This window comes from Rhipicephalus microplus, chromosome 8, assembly GCF_043290135.1.
Source record: "Rhipicephalus microplus isolate Deutch F79 chromosome 8, USDA_Rmic, whole genome shotgun sequence".
NCBI classification, from domain to species: domain Eukaryota; kingdom Metazoa; phylum Arthropoda; class Arachnida; order Ixodida; family Ixodidae; genus Rhipicephalus; species Rhipicephalus microplus.
The window spans coordinates 95,089,981-95,117,547 of record NC_134707.1 but is presented as its reverse complement, the minus strand read 5'-3'; the positions used below and the strand labels follow the sequence as shown (position 1 = coordinate 95,117,547).

Below are 27,567 nucleotides of genomic sequence, written 5' to 3'. Positions count from 1 at the left end.
TCAACGCTGGGCAACTCAATTACTTACGAATCCTGGGACCCTCCAGCTGGAAGCAGACAAAAATGGGATTTCACGGGTGCAATGATATTCACTGCAGTAAGTAACACGTAAGAAATGCCAACAAAGTACGTGTTCTCTTTCGCACACTCACATGCACTGATTCAATAGATGCCCAAAGAACCGCCGTAAAACAAGGACATGCACTATTAGACAAGGCACAGTTCACAGCCCACAAAGACATAAAATGATGAGGCCGTGTTAGCCCATAGCTGTACTCCCAGTTAGGCAGACGGCAACACTGAAGAAGGGGATGAAATGAATAAGTGGCCGTTGTGAGATTACTAAAATGTCTTGTATCTTGTGTAGCGAAGGAGTGTGACCTTTGTTTTTTAAAAACGTGTTACATGAGTAAGAGAGCACTTACGCGAGACCTCAGGAACTGACTTCAAAGACTTCGTGATGCCAGGGATGAATGGAGTGGCCTCTGAAACAGAAAGAAGTACATGTGTGAAGAAAGAAAATACTTCTAAATGAATTCAGAAGGCGTACTTGTGACAACTAGAATAGCTCATCTGATCAAAAGAAAATTTTGCAGCGAAAGTGAAAATGTCCAGGGGGCATTCTAGCCTATGATTTTGGAGGCCAACAAGGTAATGCAGACACAGAGGCAATGCAGACTTCAGTACCTTTGTCAGCCACGCACCGAGAAATTGAAATATAAATGTCGGTGTCCAAAATCATTCTTTAGTGTGGTGAACACTCCTCTCAAGTTTCACATCAGGACGCGCCTTTTTGCCACGACACGTATCGTGTTGTCTAGCTTGCCGGGTGCGTTTGGCAATCCTTACAAGGTCTTATGTGGTGTTTGCCCCCCGTGCATCTGCCCCCTATTGTTTAGAGGGTAAATACCGAGTGGTGACATTTCGTCCGATTTCTGTGATACATAAGTTTCTCCTCGCAAGCCAACGCAATGCCTGCACCATTTACCATTTCACTTTAACTAGTCAATGTTTACTAAGCGCAAAATGTGAGAACAATTCTTAGCAATGATGTTGGCGGCCAGTGCAGCTGATGCGTGGGATCGGACGGTTGCAGACAATAAAAGCCATGTCATAGCCGCGAAAGCAGGTGCAATTAGGAACGTCAAATGTTTGCGCACGTGGTGAAATTGATGGTGGCTCGCAAGCTGCGTAAAATTGTGATAGGCGCCTCACCAAGCTCTAGCAATATGGGGACGCAAGGGAAAGTAACAAGCAATTACACCACAAAATGAGCATTACCGGAACACTGTCAATTGTGCGAGTTGCATGAACGTCTTGTCTCTTAGATATATCTAGGTGAAAAGGCTCTGTTTTCCTCTAAAAGCCTTGTGCATTCAAAGCCGCAACATGAAGTTGACCCTTGAAGTAGAAATTCCAGCAGCGGAACATGACTAGCAGCGTTCAATTTAAGCTCGCTCGACAGGCTATTTGTAATCACAAATATACAGCTGTTAGCCCTACATCAACACTTTTCGTAACTTTTTCCCTTCAGCCGCCTCTCGCTCTTCCCCAACAGCCACCGCCTTATAGTGAATTCTGTAGATGATCTTGCTGAGCTGACGGTTCTATTGCTAGTGCAATGAGAAGTTTTACCTCACCCTCTAGCAATTACCTACTTACCCATCGCCAGTCTTCTGTTCAGCGGATTGGTGAAGTGGTAAGCTGTTATTGCTGAGGTGGTAACCAAGCGAGGTGGATTTGCCTGCTGTTCGACAAAAGCCGCAGCTGAAAATGTACTGCAATCAATGTAGTGTGCCTAATCGTTGCTCCGAGTGTGTGCCCAAAACCAAGTTGTCAATATTCGTGCACCGAATTGCTTAAACTGATTGGTAACCAGGACATAATGTAAATTACAACTAAAGCACTGCAATTCAATAATTAGGTTTTGTAAGGACAATTACACCAATTATCACTATTTCTCAAGTAAATGTTTGCATGCAATGAACAGGAGCTGGTCTTAAGCTTATTTTGATTACCTGCTACCTTATATACACACAGCTTAAATAACATTCAGGACAGCACACTCAATAAGAATGCATTATTCACATTCGGTATTACTATCAAACATCGTTATTACTTGTTCATTGCTTCAAACTTACACTACATTTTGTGAATTAGTTTATTTAGCAAGTGTACGTAGATGAAAGGTTAACTAGTGATAGTGTTAAACTTCGTAAAATGTTCACTTGAATTTTTTTTCTCCAAATGCTGCTAACGTACGAAAGTAATTTATTTTAGGTAACATAATGATGCTACAAAATACGGATTATTTTATAAAATAGTGGTAAAGGTTTGCAGTAGAATGTCCTGCCTATATGCAAAACAGACGACCACAACATTTGGTGCATTAGGAATCTTGGGCAGGAATCGATAAGCATTTGCTAATGATTACCTTCTTCGCTACCTCACAATATGTTCTGCATGAGGCACCTTCAAATTAAAATAATTGTTCTAGACTACAAATCTGCTACACCCTGCAAATTACTACGCTCCAGGCATGATGGTCAGGACATGTAAACTTTGTGCTTCTTACGTAAACAGTGCGTTAGACATAGAAATGAAGGGCCTATAATATTATACAAATCAATTAAAATTAAAACTTTTTCATACAAATGAAGGCGCCACATCGTTTATGTAACAAAAAGAGGACCCTGTACTTGCAGGAAGTTGAGAAAAGGGTGCTTATTTCATATCCTGTTACGAAAACACAAAACGCGTGAGGAAAGATTATGACATAAGAGATGTGAGACGTTCTTCACAGAGAAAGTTGAGGGTACGGAAGAAAATAAGTTTGTTTTGTAACAGGTAAATCACTGGCGTTCTTTTGCTTTGTGTAATGTTTCTCCAAAAGATGTGATGCAAAATGCGTGAATATAAAATTTCCGTAATTAGTGAAAGATCTTTGAATCGTTGAAACGTTGGAGAAAGCTTACCGTATCGTCTTGACTGTTCATACACGCATGACTCACCCGGGCTAAAAAGAGGATAATTATAGCATCGGGTAAAACAGTGCACTTTAGACGGGGAACTTAACCATACGGTATTAGTATGATAATAATCAGGCACCAACCGGCCCTGCTCGGAGCCATAGCGAAAGTGGAAATCAAGCATGAACCAAGAAATAAAACCATCAAAATAAGTAAGGAATGAGATCACACTGTGCATGCCATGTCTCCGAAGAGATTTAAGTATAAGATACATTGACCTGTTTTACTTCTTTTTTTTTCTAACATGCCGAAGAATCACTTCAAGCGCAGGCCTCTCTTCATTCGTCCCCTGTAATTGTTCAGGTATTCAAATACAGTACAGCTGTGTTTTCGCATACCTGGGCAAATCGAAATTTCCTGGCGGGAGATGTCAGCTACTGCGGGACGGCGAGAAAGTACTCCATTTCGCCACCTTAGAGCTGAAAATATTACTTTGCTTTCGTACACAGATAAGTTATGCTGCGGACGTGTGTATTTCTCGAATACGCTATCCGCGAAACATGACTAAGCGAACCAAAGCAGCAGTGCTACAATAATCATCGAAGTTTAAGTTCAGGAATTGCATAACGCTCCATTCTATGAAGATGTCTCCGTTGATGATGTCTTAGTTGGTAAAACTTCACCCTTTGGTTACCTATGTCTCATAACTTCACAAAACGCTCGTGTAAGAGACTGCTCCTGAGACACCTGTCACACAGTCTCTTCGATTTCAAGACGAATAATGTAGGCTATATGAGGCAACCGCTGGTGCCTGCCGACAATGCGATTGTGCGCGCTGCAGTGATGACAACCGCATTTGTAAATTAAAAGTTCACAATGTCTGCTTGAGCAACGCTTCTTATAACACCTCGCGTCTTTTCATGTTTGTGGCTTGGCGCTTGCTCCTTCCTTCAGCATTCGACGGCCGGTCTAATAGGCAGGGGGATCACATCGCGTGCAGGGTGACGAAGTTTGGCCAGGTCATTTGATGCCTGCTTCAGTAGCGTTTGTCATCCCCGCTCGCGTGCTATTGCATGTAAGTAGAACGGAGGATATGAGGGGGTATCACGTCAATTTCAACTTAGAACATGACAAAAAGGTGACTTACCCTACAATAGGTATTACAATAAAATTAGGATTAGGTCACGCAACTGAACCCAACGTACAAAAGGAATACTTTTTAGTTCTGCAATGGGCGAACACTGACCAGTGAGCGGGTTTTGAGCCGCTCAGTATTGCGCTAGCAGACAGTTCACAACCACAAGCAAGGCTCACCCTCGCATTAACGCTGACCCCTACTGTACGCACTGAGGTAGACTTGTAACGCACAGGAGACATTTTTGTTCTGTGCCGAGCCCGAACAGTGAAAAAATAACAGAAGGTCTCGTGGTTTTGTACCTTGTCTATTAGATCTCTCCGGAAACTCGCTCGGCACATTTTTCAGAAGAAGGCCTAATTGTATTCGTAAAATGTACCTTGTGGATGCGTCAAACAGCTGATTTTTACACGGAGCACAGCCAGTGGAAACAGCAGGTAAACCACAGCTTGATGTTCGCAGGAAAGTGATAGCCAGGCCTGAAGATCACGGAAGCGGAGCAGTTGCTTGCTTACTTGCTTCTTAATACTAGTTTCTACCCTCTATGAGGGACTGACCAGAAATCTTGCTTTTGTTCAGATATAGCACGTGGGGCATACCCACTGTGCATACCAATTTATTATATCCCTGGCGAAGAGCCTGTTGGCAAACTTGTGAAATAGAAGTAGCAATCACAAGTCTGTGCTGACGGATACCGAATCTAATTTCTACAAACACAGGACTACTCGGACACCTTCTTCACTGTGCGCGTGTTGTGGTGAACTGGAGACAGTAGATCATTTTTTTTTGACCAGCAGGCGGTTTACTACAGTGCGAAAAACCCTTTCTGTTGTATTTCTTTCGGTTGTATTTGTATGCATTTGTATGTGCATGTCATTATGTCTTTTGGAGCCTCCATTTCAGGATTCTCCAGTGCGAGATTATTGGCGGCTTTCAGGCACTGTAATATTGAGGGTAATTCGTTGACTAATTATTTTGGGTTCCTAATTTAACGTGTATACAACAATATATTGGTGTAAAATTTAGGGCAATGCTCTAATTTTGGAGTAAATTATTTTATTTATTTGAACAATTATAGGCATTGCATTAAACACCACCATTTTCTAGGTTATCTGTACCCTTTTCCAGTACATTGCATGCCTTACTAATACCGGAAGGAAATGAATGATTGTACGTGCAACATTGACTTTTTTAAAGTATAAATAAATTACTATCGCAAGCCCAATTAATAAGTGGTGATTACTTCACAGTTCTTTCTTTTGCGTATTTTTTGGAGGACCCACTACTTCGGCACAAAAGTTTGATTCGCGCCATTTTAGAGTACGCATCCATGACCTAAAATGCTTGACAACGTTTATTCAAAGCAATTTATTTCGAACTCCTTAAGTAACGCCACAGTTTCTCACCGTCGCAGACTCTGGCTTCACTGAACATTTTACCATTGCATTCCTGGTACCGTGTTGAATATTTAAAACAATTATATAAAACTATAAACTCCTGCACTAGCATCCTTGTCGGTAACGACATAGTATTTATGGAAGCAACTGTGACCTGCAGCTCCCATACATTGAACATAAAGTTTTTATTTGCTCGTACAAACACATTGAAATTTATGTTTTTTGCGCATATAAAGCTTTGTAGTTTGCTACTGGGCTGTATTTGATCACTACTGTTAAAAAAATCATTGATGCCACTACTAACCACTTTGAACATATGTAATTTCTTGTTTGTAATATGCAAAGAGATTTTTCGCGTAATGCTCTAAAGTAATTCAGTTTTATATTGTTGTTTTTTTGCTCTGTTACATTCGTCCTGTATCGCTCATTTATCACTGCTATAGCCTTGTACTTAGGCTGCAGTACATTCAAATTAAGTAATCAATATAACCTTTGTAATAGTACACAGTACTAGGCTGGGGTTTCAGCCATCTTTCTTATTTCTAACCTCGTCTTCCTCCTCGTCTCCCTCCAACCCTGCCTCACGTCCACGTACAACCTTCATCAATCGAAAATTGCACATTCTTTTATAAAGCCACCCAACTCTTAACCAATACTTCGCAGTGAGTATGCGCCACAGACCAGAAATCTGACGTTCAAGTACATCTACTTCTCCTACTCTCATGCGTCATATCAAATGAAGGGTAATGGCCGAGTAAAACGTGAATTTTTTCAGTATTATCTTCGCAATGCTTCTCGTATAAGCTCTCAATAGCTAATAAAAAGTAAGAAATATTAGTGTTCAAGGATTTAAAGGATGAAGAATTCAGTTCGTTATTCTTTTAGACTGACTGATCAATTTCTCTATGGCACAGTATACATCCCTGTGACACTAGCCCAGAGTAGAGGCATCAAAGGAAAGAACAGATGATTCGGATATTTCCAAACCAAGATTTCGAAGAGGTGGTGCTCTGAATGTTCTCCTCAATGACGTGTACCGGCGATAAAATAAAAAGTAATTACTAATTGTTTTCTTCTCATTACAGCAATGACACAGAGGGGACGGCACTTGACTTGCTCTATGCAGGCAAAAGTTGAGGAATGTAACGCGACAGAAAAGTTTGCTTATAGCCACTTACACTATTCTCGTCCGCGATAATTTACTGTTCCAGGGAATTAATAGGTGCTATTATTCCGGAGAAGTTCTGAAGACTGGGTCTGATAAGCGTTTTTTTTGATGTTAGCGCGCGAAATCTTTCATTTATAATGCATAATGTCAGCGGCAAAGCCGAAATGATTGACTCCAAAAGTGCCGCCTTTGCTTAGAATCAATTAACGCCTAGAATCATGATTATTACCATTATTACCTATATATAGCTCACGCCCACTGTTGGGCACCTATCAAGGCACAAATAGTTAAACAGGGTGGCTCTTCTGCTTTTTTGTCCCCTCATTTCATGGCTCATACCCAATGCAAAGCATCAGCCGAGTCGTAGTTGTTTTTTTCAGTATTTTTTTAGTTTATTAATCGCAAAAGCTAAACTTTTGTCATATAACCAATTTAGCTATAAATAATTGACAACAAAGCATATAAAAACAGAGAATTTAGCAAGATATTCTGTTAAAGTGAATTTATACATTTGATCACAACGGGTAGTAATTTTGACCCCCTATATGACTGAGTGGCACCCACCTCTTAGTTTAGGCCAAGAGTGACTCCACTAAAAGTATCACGCGTAAGCGTACTGTTTCGCGAAAAAGTCTCAAATAATAACAAAGAATTTGCAGTGAACATTGGCGAAGGAATCAACATTGTCTTCTGATGTGTCGTGGCGCCAACTGTGAGTGGCGCACGCACTGAGTGTGCCCTAATGTGTACTCTGTCAACAGATGTCTGTAACGGCACACACGTGTTTGCATGCAGCCAATCTTGTGTGTCCGCGTGTCCGTTGTGTTCGTTCAATAAACGGCCGCTGGCCGGCTCAGTCTTTGTAGGGCTTCCGCGGGCTCCGGCCAACTCACTTCTACTGCGCGTGTCGGGGGCGCGTGCCGGTGCACGTTGCATCTCGCGTTCAGTCGTCGGGCCCTCGCTGTAGAACGCCGCTCGCCGACACAACAACATGGCGACGAGGATGTTCTTCGCCTCGGTTCTTACCACGGCAGAAAGAACCCGTGAGTTTCCTGTTACTCCCGCCTGTTTCTGTCTTGTCTGACGCGTCTGGCGTCTGCGAGGCCTAGCGCTCTTTGTGTGCAGACTCTGGCAAGCTCTCGCCTAGGCATTCGCCCTTGCTCCGCTCCATACCTCTCTGTACTACCTCTCCTGTCGGCATGGCTCTCTTCGAGCAGCTTCCTGTCTTCCTCCAGCTGCCGGCGCCACCCCCGGTTCCGTGAAGTCATTGAAAAAAAATGTTTCAGGCCCACCTGGATGCAGCCGGTGGCAGCGACTGGAACGATGCGCGTCGTGCGTCAGCGCTCGACAGCCTGCTGGGACGGGAAGGACAGCGGAGGTATTTCCCGGCAGCTGAACAGGAAGAAGCCCGACACGAGAAAAGCAAAGCGGCGTCTACTCCGAGCAACGCGGTGCCTACTACGCCGGCGTCTGTCCCAGATTCTTCGGCTCCGGTCGTTGCAAAGTATGACAGTCTCGTCAGGCAGCTCGATCGGCTTTTCGCCACGTCCACTAATCCGCTAGTTGAACGTCACGAGATCACTAGTCGTCGTCAACTCCCCGGCGAGAGTTTCCTCGACTACGTGACAGTCCTGAAGGAAAAAGCCGTACGATGCAAGTTTGGGCTCACGTACGCGGAACGCGTCTGCGATCAGATTATTCACGGCTCGTTCAACTTACGAGTGAGAGAGAAGCTGCTGGCATACGGCGAAGAGTTGTCCGTGGGGAAAGCGGAAGAAGTTGGTCGGACGCTCGAAGCATTGTCCTTGGCGAACCAAGTGTTTGCTCCCAGTCAACCTGAACATGTCGAAACCATTGGGCAAGGTGCCCAATATGGCGGTGCGGAGAAAAAGAATGGCCGCGCCAGTCGAGGAGCCCGTGATGTCACGTCACCAGGTCCGGGAGGCCAAGATGGCGACTTTCAGCCACAGTCGCCGTCGGGGTACCGTGCTCCAGTCCCAAATGAGAAGTCTCAAGGTGACTTCGAACCTCAATTGTGCGACCGCTGCGGAAGCAGACGGCACCACTCAACTTTTCGAAATTGTCCAGCCCGAAGTCGACGTTGCAATACGGGCAACGTTTGGGGACATTTCGCGTCGATGTGCCGCAAGACTGCCCCTGTACAGCGCGTCTCTTCGAGGGGAGCTGTCGACGTCGTACCGGAGTAGCAGGCTTCCACTCAGTTGAACTCAACTTCAAGCTCAACAGTGTTATCTTCGGATTGTCCTTTATTGTCCGTGCTCACAGTTAGCACCTCATCCAGAAAAGACTTAGTCATCCACGCTGTGGTCGATGGTGTTACCCTGCGACTACAGGTGAATACAGGAGCGTCTGTATCCTTGATGACTGCAGATGACTTTCAGCGTCATTCAGCAAACAGCACAGTCTGTCCAAAGCTGTAGTCAACTTGCAAAACTACCTCCAAGCAGCGCATCAGGATTCTTGGTTCCTTCCAAGCTCTAGTCAACGTGTTGCAGCGGTCTTCCTCCGTGGTTTTCTACGTCACCGATAAGGGCACATCGCTATTGGGCCTTGACGCCATTCAGCGACTGGGCATCCAGATTGACGGCGCGTCGTTGACGTGCCGGCTCGCATCATGTGAAGTGCAGTGTCCCTCCAACGTGCCTTCGGGCTTCGAGCAGCTGTTCAGCGACGAGTTGGGTCTCGTCAAGGGTTTCATTCATATCATTCAACGGCGGCCAGGTGTGACTCCGGTTGCATCCAAGCTGAGACGTCTCCCTCTGGCTCTTCGCGATCAGGTGGCGATCGAGTTGCGACGACTCGAGGACTCGGATGTCATCGAACGCGTCGACGCTTCTGAGTGGGTCTCGCTGCTCATCGTCGTCCGCAAGAAACATGGAAACATCCGACTGTGTGTAGATCTCAGGGAACCGAATAAGGCAATTATCATCGAAGGGTATCCTTTGCCGCACGTTGAAAAGTTGTTGCAGATGTTTCATGGAGCCACTTGTTTTTCTAAGCTAGACTTAGCGTCAGCTTATCACCAGCTGTTGTTAGAGGAGAGCAGTAGGGACTTAACGACGTTCATCACGCATGATGGCTTGTTCAGGTTTAAGCGTGTCCTGAAGTTCTTGGCACGAATTCTATGTCCACAGAGGATGTCATTAGGCTGTTGGAATCGTCGTCGTTTAGCCGGGAAGGGCTACCAGAGTTCTTAGTAACCGACAATGGTCCACACTTTGTCTCTGTACAATTTCAGGAATATCTAAAGGAACAGGGCATCCGTCATATATTTTCGTCCAGTTCGGCGTTCGGCGGCAGTGCACGAACCGGACGGAACGTAACAAATCTTCTGCTTTCGCAGCTTGCTGGCTTCAACTTGGCTCACGGATACCGCCCTTATCGCCTTGATAGGCGGACGCATCGCCACCACTTTGGTCATCGTGGTCCTGCGCCTGTGCTTGGAGTTTCACGTGACCTGGATGTTTCACGTGACCTGGACCTGGAAAATGCTTAAAAAGACAGCATGGCCGAGTGGACCACGCAGTTCGGCGGCAGTGCACGAACCGGACGAAACGTAAAAAAATCTTCTGCTTCCACAGCTTGCTGGCTTCAACTTGGCTCACGGATACCGCCCTTATAGCCTTGATAGACGGACGCGTCGCCACCACTTTGGTCATCGTGGTCCTGCGCCTGCGCTTGGAGTTTCGCGTGACCTGGACGTTTCACGTGACCTGGACTTGGAAAACGCTTAAAAAGACGGCATCGCCGAGTGGACCACGCAGTTCGGCGGCAGTGCACGAAACGGACGGAACATAACAAATCTTCTGCTGTCGCAGGTGAGAAACGGTGTTACTCACGTCTAAGTCTGCTCCTGTGCCTGTGCACTGCTGCCGAACACAGCGTGAAGTGTATTTGCTTTGAGTGAAGTGTTCTTGCTTTGCTATGGGGAAGGATTCCGCAAAAAGCGTGGGGAAAGACGCGGAAAAGGACGCAGCAGATGTAAAGGATATAAAAGAGCTGTCGAAGGCATTTGAAAATTTCAAACGCGATTTCAGAAGTGAGATACGGGAAATAAAGCCAGCATTGCCTTTTGCTCTGACACCTGCAGTGAGGTCAAAGATGTAGCCACGGATATCAAGAATATGAGAGCTGAAATGCAAGAGCTCATAAGACAAAACATGGAATTGAAAGCGAAAAATAAGAAACTGTCACAAAAATGCGATGAGCTCGAACAGTATCAGCGCCTAAACAATCTTGAAATAAATGGTGCGCCAGTAGGGAATGATCCAGTGGATGTTGTAAGAAAGATAAGCGAAGCTGTTGGCGCGGCAGTTGATCTGTCTGATATTGACACATGCCACTGGATTCCCACTCCTAAGCCTGGTGTGAAGAAAATAATCGTTCGCTTTGTAAAAAGAACAAAACGTGACGACATACTGGAAAATGTAGAAAGAAGAGGCTCGATAGGACGACAAAAAAACGCCCATTTTTGTAAATGAGCATTTGACGCAGAAGGCAAGGCGTTGCTTGCAGCGGCAATACAAAAAAAGAAAGAAGCCGCATGGAAATTTGTCTGGACATCCGGTGGCAAAGTCCTTGCACGCAAAGATGAAGGATCACGAGCGATACACATTGCGGATGAGACAAGCCTGGCTAAAATTAGAAATTAGATGTGGCAAGTGTCATAACAAATTGAAACACATTCCACTATGACTGATCTTGTAAATCCGGATCTTGTGATCTTGTAAATCCGGGTATTTCAATCCGGAAAAGGCTTGTTTAAAGCATAAAAAGGAAGGTCGACGACATTGCTAATTTTATATGGTCTATAGGTATCGGATTTGATGTGCTAGTTTTCTCCGAGACATTGATTACTTATAAAGAAGATGCGCCGTTCTTTCCAGGCTATAGTCATGAACTTCTCGGTCGTAACCAGCAAAAAGGTGGAGGTCTTGCTATTTATTTTAAGGATACGCTTTCGAGTGAACGGCTTGATAAGTATACTGTTACGAACAATGATGTTGAATGCATTACAATGTGTGTTGGCCCATTCATAGTAATTGGTGTATATAGGCCACCACATGGCCACAAACAGAAATTTATTGAGTTTCTTAATGTTGTGTTATCAACTCTTCGCGGGAATACTCCTTGCATAGTCATGGGTGACATAAACATTGACCTCTGTTCCAATGATCCTTATGCCAAAGACTTTAAAACGCTCTTACTTACATAAGAAAGTTCAAATTTTACACGTTCTCCTACTAGGATAACATCAACAAGTGCTACGCTCCTTGATATATGCGCCTCAAATTTAAGTTCACAGAATATAAAATCCGGGGTATTTGCGTATGACATAAGTGATCATATGCCCATCTTCTTTCTTGCACGATTCACTTCTCAAATTGGTCAGAAAACAGAGACATCTTTCCACCGAATTAAAAACAGCAAAACTCAGTAACATTTTTTTCAGCTAGTTCAGAACATAGATTGGAACACTGTTTATAGACAAGAAAATCCTGATGATGCTTATAACACATTCACGAGGTTATTGAGTGCTAGCTATGATGCGGCGTTTCGACTTCAGAAGCGCTCACGTGGTTAGAAATAAGAAATGCAGGAAGCCTTGGATAAATCGTGATCTTTACCGGCGCATAAAAATAAAGAATAAATTGTATCATGATTTCATCCGTTCGCGGAACACAGACGCCTTAGCTGAGTACAAGAAATATAGAAACGTTTTAAATTCAAAAATACGGAAGGCTAAACAGAACTACTATAAAAAATTATTTGAAAGCATTTACAATGAGCAGAGGAAGCTATGGGAGGTCATAAATGGGCTTACGAACACAAATAAGGGTTGTAATAGGACACAGGACCTAACAATTAATGGTCAGATTTTCAGTGGTGAAAGGTTGGCCAATGTTATGAATGAACATTTCATAAATGCGGGTTTCTTTATTTTAACGGATGAAAAGCGAGATAATGCTCCAACTCCTGATAAGTCTCCTTTGCCGTATTCTATTTTTTTCGCACCCACAGATCCGGTTGAAGTAGAAAGAATAATCAGAAAACTTAAAAACAATGTTGCATCAGGGATTGATGAGATAGGTTCTGTTGAGTTAGAAATGGTGTCACCATTGATATCTAATGTCTTGGCCTATATTATTAACCTCACTCTCACTAATGGTGTATTTCCAGAGCAGTTAAAAGTGGCAAATGTCACTGCAGTACATAAAGGTGGTGATATCAATGCTTTAGCGAACTATCGACCTATATCCGTGCTTCCAACAATATCAAAAATATTTGAAGGAGTTATTTATGATATACTTGCATCCTTTTTTGATAAGCATCAAATAATAACGAAAGTCAGTATGGTTTAAAAAATAAATCAACAGAACAAGCTCTACTGTATATCAAATAGAAGATAATCGAAAATATGGAAAACAAAAAAATATACTCTTGGCCTCTTCCTCGATCTTCAAAAGGCACTTGACGCCATACAATTCAAATCATTGATTCATAAATTATCAAGTTATGGGGTGCGTGGAGTTGCATTACAACTGTTTAAAAGTTACCTTGAAGATCGTTATCAATATGTACAACTGAATAACACTATTTCTGCAAAGATAAAATTAAACCAAGGAGTCCCCCAAGGGTCTATACTGGGGCCATTATTTTTCCTTGCCTATATAAATGATATTGTCGATATACCTCATTCTCCTGAACTTATAATGTACGCTGACGATACGAATGTTTTCTTTTCATCAGACAATCTAATATCACTTAAGGTCAGTGTAAATATTTATCTAAGCAATCTTTCAAATTGGTTAAGGCAAAATGGACTGCGCTTTAAAGCAAAAAAAAAACAAGCTATATGATATTCCGACCTATAAACAAACCTATTAGTAACATAGCTGTAAAATTCGAAAGAAATTGCATCGCACATGTTAGGGAAGAAAAGTTTCTTGGTGTATGGTTTCAGGAGGAATTAAACTGGAACACACATGTAAATCATCTGATCACCGCATTAGCCCGAATGGTTGGTTGTTTTTTTTAAAAAATGCACTTAATTGCATTGAGGTTAAAAAGAAGTATGCACTATGCACTCTTCCATTCTAAAGTAACCTATGGGATGTTATTCTGGGGAACGACATCACAAGGGAATTACCATAAGTTAATAACTATACCAAAGAAAATATTGCGCTGCTTTGAAAAATACAGGGGGAATCTACAAGACTTGCGCACTGCTCCACCATTCATTAAACTTTCCATACTCAGAATTGATCAATTATATCATTTTAAATTGCTTCAGTTAATACGAAAGACTAAGCTATATGAAGAAAGTTGCACCGAAAGACCACACTACAGTCTGCGAGAACAAAAGAAACGAGCTCCTAGAACAAGAACCAAGTATGGAAAACAAAGTGTTGCTTACGAGGTACCTCAGGTTTTAGATACCCATGCAGATCAATTGAACTTTAGGGCTAGTAGTGCGACTTTCAAGAAACAAATAAAGAACTTATTCATAACCACCGGTCTACACTATCGAAACTACGTAATGGAGTCTCATGCCTCTGCAAATGCTTAAGTTGTTCATAAATTTCTATGTCAATTATACGAGTGTATACAGCGCAATTCATTGTATCCACATGCATTTTGTGTATGTTTTTGAGTTGTTTCATTGATATCATTTAGTTTTGAATTTTACGAGAGTCACCTCTAATTCTTAAAATGTGTTATGTAAACTTCTTATGCTATTTATGTTTGAATTTTGTGTGCACAATTGCAGGTTGCTTGAAACCAATGTATTGAATATATATATTGTTTGTCAGCGCTGATGTCTAAGCTTTGCACTGTCACGGTCTGCGGAGGGACAAGGGCCTTTGTCGGGCTGTTCGCCTTTAGCCATTTGCCCCTGCAGTGAGCTCTGTATCCGGCTTACTGTAAATAAAAGTACTACTACTACTACTATTACTACTACTACAAATATTACCCCCAGGCCAATTGGCAAATAGAACGCCTTAACAGGGTTCTAAAGAATCATTTGCAGGTGGCCAGATTTGAAGATAAAGATGCCTCGAGGAGCATCACAATATGTCTGAATTCGTATAGGGTCACACCACATGCGGTGACTGGCCTGTCTCCAGCTTTTTGCTGCACGGTCGACAACCACGTTCCAAAGTAGACATTAGCAACTTTAGGATTTGTCCTAAAGTATCGGAGTCGCCCAATGTGTTGCCTCACGTCCGGAATCAGGTTGCAGCGAAACAGAATAAGAGGAAAGGATATTTTGACAAAAGAAAAGGTGCGCAGCAAACCCGCATAAAGGTCTGCGATTTGGTTAAGGTAAGACTCCATAGGAAAGGCTTTTTCAAGTGTAGTAGGCCTCTTACAGTGAATTCCCAGGTTGCGCCGTCCACTATTCTCCTCAGTGACAAAAAAGTGTGGAATGCATCCAAGTTAACAGTAATTCCTGGGGAGTTTTTCCAGAATGCCGCCCTTTCTACCACACCCAAAGAACTTATTTACTCTTATTCCAGTTTAGATCTTTGTGGCAGTCAGTGCCCTGGTGCACCTACGTTGCAGGGCTCCACCCCCAGTTTTCAGCCAGACTCTGATTCGTCAGAGATCTCTTATAGTGAACGGTCTGAATTAGTTGTTCCCCAAGGAATGTTGGGAAGTCAGCAGGACCCGGCGCGGGTACCTTTTTAAAGTAACCCACTAAATCTCAACCCTGGGGAGGGGGAAGTGAGGGTGCTACAAGGTTTTCAAAGACGACCGAACCTGGTCGCACTTCAACAAGTTCTACTGAGACTTCTATGCGTCTTCGCCGTCAGAGAAAACAACCTGACTGGCTCAAAGATTTTGTCACTTAAGGTCAAAAGAGTTCTTCCTATAATGCCATGGCTAGTGGGCCCAGCCACAACATCGCAGGAGACTTTCAGTTCTGTGTTTTTTTGCACTGTATTTCGTTTAACAAGATGTGTGACGTATCTGTTGTATTAGGCCACTGGTGCCTGTGCACGAACTGTTCTTCTCCCCGCCGCTCGTGTGGCGTGAACTTTTCTTAGCGGAGATCCTGGGACTTTCTCTAGTGTTACCCTGTGATAATGCTCATTTTGTCGACGGGGGGAGGATGTTGTGTCGTGGCGCCACCTGTGAGTGGCGCGTGCACTGAGTGCGCCCTAGTGTGTACTCTGTCAACAGATGTCGTCTGTAACGGCACACACGTGATTGCATGCAGCCAATCACGTGTGTCCGCGTGTCTGCTGTGTTCATTCAATAAACGGCCACTGGTCAGCTCAGTCTTTGTTGGGCTTTCGCGGGCTCCGGTCAACTCACTTCTACTGCGCGTGTCGGGGGCGCGTGCCGGCGCACGTTGCGTCTCGCGTTCTGTCGTCGGCCCTCGCCGTCGGACGCCGCTCGACGACACATCTTCATTCAATAAAGCAAAATTTAAAGGACGCTTCAACTTCATCTACAATTACAGATTGCGATAGCGTAATCAGGCCTCATGCACATCAACTTCTGGAATGCTAGTCTGCTTTAGTTTTCAGTGCATGCCTCAACCATGCCGTAAGAAAACGAATGACTATACGCGCAACACTGGCCTTTTGAAAAAAAAATATTTGAATGCCCATTGAAAGCACAAATATTAAGTGCGATTACTCCATAAAAGTACTTTTAGTGAATCTTCAAATGGCCCACTATGGGTCCGTAAGCAACACATGAATGCTGACACTCAGGTTGCGAGATCAAATCCCGGCTGCTGTTCACTTAATTCACGGTCCTGCTGCTGATGATGATTAAACATGTCTGAGCATATTAAAAGCTGGGCTTTTTGTTCAACCACTCATTAATCATTTAACATCAAGAAACGTGTATATTTGTCAAACCCAGTATTAACCTTTCCCCGGCCTTGTACTTGTGTCATAAAAGGCACTAGTGTTCCGAAAATTTCATATTAGCACTTCCAAACACTCCACATGTCAAACTGTACGTGCTATTGAAGGTGTGCTAAGGAAGTCGCCAAACTTTTCCGACATCATAAAGTAAGCTTCAATGATTGTTCATCTGATTTTGTGTTTTCTGTTCGCCAACGTAGTAGTTTGCCTGAAGCTTGGTTTAATTTACAAATAAAGCACTTTTGAGCAAGATTCCCCTCAAATGCAAACACAAACTTGTGTGTTCCTGGAGCATTTTACTTCAGCTCCTGCCCGTCTGCCCTATGTAAAATCCACCGCAGGTCAAGGGAATCCGGTACACTACTCGTATGCGTTACAGTTTTTTTCCTATTTGTAGGGTTTAACGTCTCAAAACCACCATATGATTATGAGAGACGCCGTAGTGAAGGGCTCCAGAAATTTTGACCAACTGGGGTTCATTAACGGGCACCCAAATCTGAACAGATGGGCCTACAACATTTTCGCCTCCATCGGAAATGCAGCCGCTGCAGCCGGGATTTGATCCCGCAACCTGAGTGTCAGCAGCCGAGTACTTTAGCCACTAGACCACCGCAGCGGGGCGTCTTCTTATTTTGTTACAAACGGCATTACATATCAGTATAATGGCCACGCATTATGTGATGCGTTATGTAGACTTCTTCCATGAGATCACATTTCTAGCGTTTACAATCAAAGCGATTTCAGCAAATGTGGTGACTCTGGGGTTGAACGTCTGTTCGCCACGCTGACGGCCTCCGTTTAGCCTTCACACGGTTGGCAGTTTTTATATATTCTTTTTTTATACTTTCTCAAGTTTTTGTCAACAAGATGATTTTTCGCTCACAAGCATTGGCACAGAAACTGACGCTGACATCAGGATTTCTGCTAGTAGAGCTTTTCAACAATCTCGCGAAACAACGCCGGTCCTGCTTCCAACACCCGGCGCAGTCACAGCGAAAGCTGAGAACTGGCCTTTTGAGAGGCATTTTAACGCGACATTGCTTGAGAGGTCTGTTGCCACAGATTCCACCTAAAACAGATGCTTAGGTAAGTTGCATCCGAGTAATGAAAGTTAATCAGGGCAAGAAAGTTCAGACACAAACATTCAGCGCCGACGCACAACAATCTCATTGCTTATTGAACGCAAGCTCTCTTGAGGCATAAATGAGAAAAATGGTGGAAAGTAGGTTATACTAAAATGTGTAATAAAAATGGTATGTGCCAACAACTTTCCAGAATAGATCAACAAGAAAAGGTGTAAGCTATAGCATTCCTCGAAGTATGTAGAGCAAAATGCGCTAAAAATGTGCGCTTACATAAAAATTCTAAACTCCTCTGAAAAGTAGAACAAAATCAACCAGAGAGTTGCAAAAGACCTTAGCTATGTACAAAAAAAAACGCCAGGCCTGCGTGAGAGCCACTGCACATTCACAGCGAAAGGCAGAAGAGCGGTCTGTCAGAGCCTTTTCTAAACACTCACTGCATAACTGCTGCAAGCGCACTTGATTGATACCCCCTATACGGCATTATTTATAAAAGTTTTTGTGTAGAAGGCTGGCATTCGCTATGCTATTTTTTAGAAGCGTGGTATCCGCTAAACACTTGCAAGCGATTTTGTGCCAATCGTTCACGCAGTGGCTGATGACGATGAGGGTACTGTGCCCGAAGTTGGTATGCGCCACAGTTGATAGGTGAACAAGGACAACCTTTTGTAACAGATTGGAGCATTGAACGGGCCACTCGTTACGCGATTCGAATTCTGTGATTAATGGTTGTTTTTTCGCTGTTTTAGAACACTTTATAAATATTACCGCTACTGCTTACCCGGCATAAAGCCTGCCTAAGGCAAGTTTGCCAACATTTCCCAAGCACCGGCGTGGCTCAGTGGTAGAATTCTGGGCTGGCACTCAGCGCACCCGGGTTTGAGTTCCATGGTGTCATTGGCCTTAGGTTTAATTTCTGATTTCGTACATTGTGGTTACGGACACTGATAGCAGCGGCGGACAACTATGGCCGCGCTTGACCCGAGTGTTGATCTCATAACAGCTTTCGCTGTGAAAAAAATAACCGTGGCACACGAAATCTACAGTCTCGTACAGTCCTGTTTCCAGTCCGTACTACTCTACACGGACAAGAGAAGGTGCAAGGAAGACATCTGAATTGATTGTATAGTAAATGGCAGCACATTAGGGAGTTAAGGAATAGCGGTTTCTCAGGAATAAATGCCATTGATTTGAGAAGCACGAGCTTTACGGCTATATGATATTTGAAGGTTGATGTATGTGCCGGCAGATAGATCAGTCTGGTGCGGCACAAGTTGCACCCAGGCATTCGGCGTGGCATTTTGCTGTCGTACCACAGAGCCATGCTTGGTCTCAAAGATCCTGTGCGGCGAAAACGTGTTATGTCAATGCACCATTAATTGTGGTTGCAGTGCTGGCAATCTGAATTTATTAAAAATACATGGGTACCATTATGATGCAGGTGCACGCTCAGGCTAACGTTCATTGTACGGCACAAGTTGTACCCAGGCATTCAGCGTGACATTGAAAAAATGAGCTGCCACAAATCATCGTAATTAGTGATGCCGATTGATGACGTAACGACAAGTTTTTGCCATACCCTCATTTTACGCCGCCAGACGCCACCATCGCCTAATCTCAGCGTTCATGTATCATCTAACGCTTTTGCCTTAAGACAGTAAGAGAACTACGCGAACACCAAGTTCCGGTTGCTTCCACTTCCCTGATATGGAAAGTACAACGTAGTTCATTTGTTTATTTCAGTAACGAAGCCTTCCTTCCTTCCTTCCTTCCTTCCTTCCTTCCTTCCTTCCTTCTTTCCTTCCTTCCTTTCTTCCTTCCTTGTTCCTTCCTTCCTTCCTTCCTTCTTTCCTTCCTTCCTTCCTTCCTTCCTTGCTTCCTTCCTTCCTTCTTTCCTTCCTTTCTTCCTTCCTTCCTTCCTTCCTTCCTTCCTTCCTTCCTTCCTTCCTTCCTTCCTTGTGACCTGTCCTGCGTTTGGCCACTGCTGTTTCTGCATAGTGGATTCAAACGAGCGACACCTCGCTTCGCAGCGCGGCGCAATACTTAACTAGATGACGCCGCTCATGCGGTCCATCTGACCAACGGCGAGCTATATTTAGACACCATATACCCCTGGTGTACTCACCATGTACCTAAATGAACGATTCTTATTTAACGCACGTACTTGTTAGGACAAGCCATGCATGATTTGAAATCCCTAAACATTTACACTTGCGATGGCTTGATCACTGCAGGGGTGGGTTCACTGAAGTACACACAGTTGAATGAAAGGGGAATTCTTATACACATCTGGCTCCACTTTACACTTAAGCAACATGAAAATTGCTCGAATCAAGTGCAGGACTACTCGGGAGGTTGCTGGCGGTGTCGTGCTTGTGAAATCGAATCCCACCAATATACGCACTGCCACATTCATTCTTTCGTCTAGACGGACCAACTCAACTCGCTGCCCCAGATGAGTTGTGGTGACGCTAGCACCTTTAGGCCATCGGCCGGCTTCGTCGTCACAACTGTGTATATATCACCAGAAACATTCCAGACTGATGTCATGAACTTTTTGCTGCACAACTTCCGTGCGGTGTGTTCACAGGATGTGCCAGTGATAATCACTGGAGCCTGCCACGTTCCTAAACTTTGACGTAGGAACCAGTGGCTTGTCGCGTTTCTCCACTTCGCCTTCTGTTCGACGTCACGCAGTCAACTATTCACAAGAACACCTGTTTATATTTTGAAGTTATTGCATTACTGTCAATTCAAGCGCAATTGATCATGTTCTCCACATTTCGTATGGTTCCTAAACCTCATAGCATTTCTTAGTACAACAGCCCAATGCGTTGTTATCGCTTTCTTTGCCTCGCTCGGCCTTGTGCCGAAGCTGTAAATTTTAGATTTCTTCTTACTTGCTGACCCCAAAGAAGGGGTGGGGTGTCAGTCATTTAGAAAGAATATCATAGTTACTTTCCTTCATCACAATATAATACATCATTTATGCCACATCTCATAATTACTTTCCGTTAAGATAAGATACGTTTACATTTGAATGAACGTATTCGTGGACGCGATTTTAGCTTATGAGGTCTCTATTTCTCGATTTGACATTGCGAAAGTTTACGTGGCTGGGCGGAATTATCTCAATGAAATGACTAAGATACTAATCAATATTATTATCCTTCCCTGTCGACACATGCATACCTTTTGTTTTATTTATGTAAGTTTTTCAAATAAGGTGTTCATTCGGTGTATTATATATCACTAATAAAATAAATCAAGTTTTATACATTTGAGTGAGCATCGCAATTTTATGTCAAATTCATAGTTTTTTATGCTATTACCTCTATTTGAAATTCTATAAAACTTTATAAGCACTCTCAATTCCTGACGAATTCCCCCCAGTAAAAAGAGACGCAAGATTTGATAGCAGGAACCACAACAAAACAGGAACCATTGGCTCATTCACCTTTCCCTCATAGTGGGTCAGAGCCAGCATTAGGAAGGGCGTAAGCCAGCAACAGATTTGCGCCAGGCGCCTTCAGACTGGTCGTCTCTTTCCTGCAGACATCGAGCTGTGTTTGACTTGCAACATCCTGTGCCAGTGCCTGCTGCAACATCAGCTGTTTTACTCCTTGAAGAAGTAAATCGTACGACTGCGTGATTAGACTAGTTTCGCAAAAGCTGGTGAACCAGTAGTTCATGAGGCCTAGCAACAAACCGTTAGTTCGAAGATAGACAAAAGATTTTCTGCTGATAGAATATCTACCTCAGAGCATTTGGTGGCGTAACGTGGCCGCGACCATGAGCCATGCTTACAGTCGCCAGTCGTATGCTAGCTAAACCCTAGAGTTGTCAACAGTGCAATCACTGAATTGTCTGCGCTCCTTAGAGATAAAAGTATGTCCCTTCCAAGCAATCGTACCTGTTCTCGTGATGAAACATTATGAAATTTGTTCATACGAATATAGACACCTATATATTTTTTTTGCATTCCTAATTTGGATTGCACGGTCATTCTTCAGGCATTGTGTATTCCACCAATACGCATGTCTGCAGCGAAAGTTTGCCATCCACTGAATCTTACTAATGTTATGTGTAAGGTGCAGTAACATATGGTAGCCTTTCTGCTCCTGCCGTAACAGTAACCTCTCACCGAGAAAGCGGATATGACCAGGGATGCTGACTCATAGTTTTACCATCAGTGAATACTTGCAACTTTAATATTTGACGACGGGAGAGAGGCATGACTATTTCACTAATATTTTTTATAGGTAGCGGGTAAGAACATGAAGGAGAGGTCGTGGATGCCTACATTTTTCAAGGTATAGCACTCGCAGAGTCATAAGAATCGTAAGATTTGTTGTTTTATTTGCTGGGCCATGTTTGATTCCCCTATTTAGTCCTGTTAATTCAGAGGCTTATAATGGTTCAGACACTGCAATTATATTTTGAACGCCATTTTTGCTGATTATGCGGTTCACGTCACTAACATGGACGAGGTGTGTGATCATGATATCACTGAGACTCACATGATGTAGTCAATTTGTACTTTAAATCAAGAACTTTACTTCCAAGTTGCTTTACACAGATTATTTTAGTCTCCAACAATTAGGATGTTCCGCAATAGTTGCTTTTCCATTTCTCCTTGACATCACTTCGGTGCTAAACTTTATGCACAACTGTTTTGCATAGACACTGCCCTTTCAGTCGAAAATTCTGGTCAATAGTCAATAAAATTACCAGTGTAGTTTTGCATTTTCATACTGCCTTAGCGTGATTACACACATACGTTGACGCTATTTGTGCAAGAAATTAAAACGAACAACTTACCAATTTGCAGACTTTTACAAAATTACTTTTGAGTTAACTACATAGCAAAGGAAACTTTTATGGAAAGTAGCATGTGTTTGAACAAGTCACTGTCTAAGAATGAATTCCTACTGCAATACTGAATGTGAAATATGCATTGTAAACACACGTGGTGTTTCGATAGTCATTTACTTTGAGGATATAAAGAGCTACGGTTCATTAAGGAAGCTAAAGAACAAGTATTGGTAAACACTTTAAACACCTAAAGGTCTTTAATTTTACTGCAATTTTTCCTTGCAGCAGCCGAATATCCTATCATAAAACTCTATTCTAAGTTTGCAATGTCATCTATTTGCCAATCAGTTTAAGCGGCTTCGTTTGTGGATAACGATAATCAGCTTTTATAAGTTTTAGTTAACCCCAGCAAGCATTATTTACAGTGTGCTATGTCGAGAGCAGTTTATTTCCACCTTCTGTCTTTCTAAAACACCAGGCACATCATTTCGGTGTTCTGTAGCAACCACTGCGACAACAGCACATCACCCGGAACATCCGCTGTACATGATCCTGAACATGGGTGAGTAGCTCCCCTTTTGGTAGCACAGCACAACTTGTTATTGCATTTCCTATACAACCGCAAGTTAGACACTACTGTTCAGAAGGTTGATTATGAGCCGGCTGTTAGCATGCGAGAATAAAATGCGGCTGGAAGGAAAATGTAACGAAAAAGTGGCCAATTGTGTTTTCTAGCTGTATAAAGATCAGTGAAAATAAATATTTTTTTCGAGTGGGTCTAAATTGTGGGCCTGTTGGATCAAATCGCCATGTTCGAAATACATTCTATGCACTTTTTTTGTGGTGAGGCCAATGTCCATGCCATATAGACGGCATTCGGACATGCGAAAACTTGTTACATCTACGAGCAAAAGCGTTGATACCATTCGCACAGTTGCCAGAGTTTTGGTAATGTCATTTGTGCCACGCCACTGTGGTATAGTGGCTGAGGTACTCGACTGCTCACCCGTAGGTCGCGGGATCGAATCCCTGCTGCGGTGGCTGCATATCTGATGGAGGCGGAAATGTTGTAGGCCCGTATGCTAAGATTTTGGTGCACGTTAAGGAACCCAATGTGGTCGAAATTTCCGGAACCTTCCACTACGGCGTCTCTCATAATCATATGGCAAATTTGGGACGGTAAACACCGCATATCATATCAATCAATGTATTTGTTTATGGCACAATTGTGTTCACAACGCCCAAATAAAGCTGACTGAATTCAGAGACGCTCGTCACATTTTCACAGTGCTAACGACTCGCCGTCAATTTCACCACGTGCACACATCTTTGACCTCTGAGCAAGCGCCAGCTCTGGCGGCTCAGTAATGTCGTTTATAACCAACCGTCGTTCAAATCCACGCTTTGGCTGGCGAGAGTAGCAACTTAGTCACAACGCATTGTTCCGATATTTAGCGCTCAGTAAAATTGACTGGTTAAGGCGACTTGGTGTATGAAAAAGGCATTACTTTGGTTAAGGAGGAGAAACGTATGTCCCACACAAATTGGGCAGATGTAACTACACAAATTGGGCATTTGTAACGCATGCGACATGCTAGGCCACATGACTCGTAGATCAGAAAAAAAGGAAATTTTCCTTTAATGAAATATTTTAAAGATGTAGGCACCAAGTTTGAGAATGACTTTTTTGACTGACATCTAGGTTTTAGTTTCAGGATGTGTAGTCAGCGAAAAGTTCATATCACATTTCGGCACTGTGTCCTATGATTAACGCCTTGCTTGTCCTCTACTATTCAAAACTCTGATGGCTCCCCGATTTGGTCAGTTTCAGTACAAAATTTATATGTTCATTTCAACCTTTATAGGCACCGTGAGATATTTGTGTTTTCTGATTATATAGCTACGTAGCTGACATATCAGCGGTCAGAAGACGACAACGAGGAAGTGGTCTGTCGGTTGTGTGTGCTGTCCTCCATCTTAGTCGACGCTATACGCATTAGTTTGAATATAGATTTACCTCGATGACCCACCGCGTGTGTGGTTCGAGACGCACGAACCGGAGCTGACGAGCTGGGACTCCTTTAAAGAGAGGATCCGCGACCTCTTAGGCGACACCGTTGGGCGGCAGATCGCAGCGCGGAATCAACTGGCGGCTCGTGCACAGACGTCGACGGAGTCGTACGTCGGGTGCATTCACGACGTCATCGCCCTATGACGCTAGATTCACGAGCACATGAGTGAGTCTGAGAAAGTGGCCAATGTGCTGAAAGGCATAGCAGACGACGCATTTAATCATCTAGTTTACAACAACGTTGCCACTGTCGACACCATCATTAAAGAGTGCCGGCGGTTCGAAGAAGCCAAGAGCCGCCGTATTACTCAGTGATTCAACCGGCTGCCCAACACGGCCGCAACCTCATCGTGTGAAGCCGCCCGCCAGTCCCCCACGTATGACAACGTCACACGCATTGTTCGTCGGGAAATCGAAGCCGCCTGTCCGGCTTTTTTTCAGCCACCCGTTTTCGCAATGCTTGCCTCTGACCAACAACAGCCGTCAGTGGCGTTAATACAAGCTGTGGTGAGGCAGGAGTTTGCGAACCTCGGCCTTCCATCAGCATGTCGCTTTACTTGCCCGTAAGTCCCGTCTTACTCACGAGGACACGATCGCCGATCACCTCCAACAATGCCCTACTGAAACCCTTCGGAATGGCGAACATTTGACGACCGGCCTATTTGTTTTTCCTGCCATCAGCCTGGGCACTTTTCTCGCTATTGCCGCCACCGTTGGTCAAACCAACCACGTCAGACTTTCTCACCCTCGGCGCTCATGCATCCGACGACCACTCGACGTTCAGTCGCCGCACCCAGCAATTTCTATTCGTCGTCATCTTACAAGCCTTCCACTGACGCCCCTTTGCCCGGTCGCTGCTACCCTGACGCCCCTTCATCCGGTCGCCGCAGCTGTCGCTCCCCGTCGCCGCTACGTCGCCAATCCCGCTTTCCGCCATTTCGGCGCTTTACCTCGCCGAGCTTCTCTGGACGACCGCAGCAGGAAAACGAGATATTGCAGCTTATAGAGGTGAAGCTGCAATACCAATGACGGCCGAAAATCCTCTACTGACGCTTCCCACGCACCAAAGCCTGCTTGAATTACAAGTCGACCATGTTCCTGTGACCACCCTCATTGACACAAGTGCGCACCTGTCTATTATGAGCGCTTTTCTGCGCTGCTGCTCGCAAAAGATTATGACGCCACCTACGACGCAGGCAATACGTGTTGCCGATGGCGGTACTGTACCAGTAATCGAATGTGCACTGCTCGTGTCAGCATTGCCGGTCGTCACGCGGTGGTCCTTTTTGCCGTGCGAGCCTGCTACCCTCATGACCCTAAACTTGGCCTTGTTTCCTTTCGGCACACTCGGCCTTAATTGATTGTTCATCTGGTACCCTCAGCCTTGATCTTCCAATCTTTGCCGACTACTCTGCAAAGGCCACCAGCCGCTTGAGCCCATCCACTTTCGTTCGCCTGCCTCCTCGAGCCGTCACGTACGTGTCTTTGTCATCAACCCCTCCCGTTCCTGACGGTGATTATATCGTTACGCCAATTACTGACGTTCGGCTGACGCGCAGTGTTACTGTGCCCTATACCATCGCGACCATAGCGGATAACTGTGTGTTACTTCCGCTACTTAACTTTGGTTTCACCCCTCAAGTGTTGCCCTGCCAGATGTCTCAAGCCCAGCTAACTGCCATAGAAGAGGACGATGTCAGTGTTGTCGCTGTATCTGCTCTTGATCGAAGCGCAGTCTCACGGTCACCCAGCTCAGACGATGGTATTTTCGAAACATGATTGGATCGGAGCTGTCGCCTCACCAGGCCGACCCTCTCTGCCAAGTTTTGGCCTGATACAGTGACATTTTCGACACCGACGATCGTCCCTTGGGCCAGACTAAAATTGTCACTCACCAAATCAACACTGGTGACTCTGCGCCCATTCACCGTCGGCCGTACTGCGTGTCAGCGTCCGAGCGAGAAGTGATTCAGAAAGAAGTGGCCAAAATGCTTACGAAAAACGTAATCGAACCATTAACGAGCCGTTGCGCATCTCCCGTGGTATTAGTAAAAAAGAAAGACGGCTCATGGCGTTTCTTCGTTGATTATCGCCGCCTCAACAAAATTACCAAAAAAGACGTGTACCCTCTACCACGCATTGGCGATGCCCTCGATTGCCTCCATGGCACCATCTTCTTTTCATCTCTCGACCTCCGATCTGGCTACTGGCAAATCGCTTTAGTTGACATGGACCGAGAAAAGACCGCCTTCCTTACCCCTAACGGTCTTTACCAATTCAAGGTCATGTAATTCGGTCTCTGCAACGCTCCAGTGACCTTCAAGAGAATGATGGACATGCTCTTACAAGGATATAAATGGCCGACATGTTTGTGTTAGCTGGATGACGTGATCATTTTTTCACCTACCTTTGCAACCCACCTTGAACGCCTTTCGACCATTCTATCCATATTTCGACGCGCCGGCCTGCAGCTCAATTCCTCCAAGTGCCACTTCGGTCTTCGTCAGATTACCGTATTCTGTCACCTTGTTGACGCTGCCGACGTATGGCCAGACCCGGTGAAAGTACGCGCTATAACAATCTTCCCAGTCCCACGCTCTGTCCATGATGTTCGCAGTTTTGTGGGCCTCTGCTCCTACTTTCGCCGGTTCGTGAAAAACTTTGCGGCACTCGCACGGCCACTCACCAACCTTCTCAAACAAGGCGTCCCATTTTGTTGGGGCCCTCCTCAAGCTGACGCCTTCTCTCAGCTAATCACCACTCTAACGATACCTCCCATTCTTGCATATTTTGACCCCGATGCTCCTACAGAAGTGCGAACAGACGCGAGTGGTCACGGAATTGGTGCAGTTTTGGCGCAAATTCAGCGGGGCAACGACCGTGTAATCGCGTACGTGAGCCGTCTGCTTTCTAACTCTGAACGCAATTATTCTATAACAGAACGGTAATATCTCGCCCTTGTTTGGTGGTCTCGAAATTCCGTCCTTACTTGTATGGCCGCCCTTTCCGTGTCATCACAGATC

At 44.4% G+C, this 27,567-nt stretch overlaps 1 protein-coding gene across 2 annotated transcripts in view; it reads left to right on the top strand.

Moving 5' to 3' along the window:
- The window catches only part of LOC119165676 (uncharacterized), a 234,397-nt gene that overhangs the window by 149,058 nt on the left and 57,772 nt on the right, over nt 1–27,567 (top strand). For both annotated transcript variants that reach the window (XM_075872364.1, XM_075872363.1), the window contains exon 2: nt 22,952–23,035. The gene's annotated coding sequence lies outside the window, so the exon portion shown is untranslated. The remainder of the gene's footprint in view (nt 1–22,951; nt 23,036–27,567) is intronic.